We start from the raw sequence: 386 nt of genomic DNA, 5'->3' as shown, positions 1-386 counted from the left end.
CAAGATCAAAGTGTAGTATCTGTTCCGGCAGATGCTGCAAGCTATGACTAGCTATGACTAGCAAAGACCAGATGTGGGGGAAACCCCACATGTCTGACCTTTAACCAGCTCCCATTTCCCACCTCTCGGGAGCTGGTCCCCTTTTCCCCTTCCCCCTCCCTTCACTCCTCACATTAAAAATCGGCCTTGTGCCTAATTTGCTCGGTGGGGGAGCAAATAAATACCATCTGTTCCGGCAGATACTACACTTAAGATAATTTGTACCAGTCAATGGAGGGGAAACCCTCTATACTGGGACAATTATTATTTTTGGTAACCAGAGTGACCCCTTTTAGGGGAGCTGGTTTTTACCTCACATTAAAAACGGCCTTGTGCCTAATTTGCTC

At 46.9% G+C, this 386-nt stretch overlaps 1 pseudogene; it reads left to right on the top strand.

The window, feature by feature from the left end:
- Positions 1 to 144, top strand: part of LOC145256606 (U2 spliceosomal RNA) — a 165-nt pseudogene extending 21 nt beyond the window's left edge.
- Positions 145 to 386: the final 242 nt, after the last annotated feature.

Source organism: Euprymna scolopes, chromosome 32, assembly GCF_053919585.1.
Source record: "Euprymna scolopes isolate OS-2025 chromosome 32, ASM5391958v1, whole genome shotgun sequence".
Classification (NCBI taxonomy): Eukaryota; Metazoa; Mollusca; class Cephalopoda; order Sepiida; family Sepiolidae; genus Euprymna; species Euprymna scolopes.
This window is presented reverse-complemented; position numbering and strand designations above follow the sequence as displayed.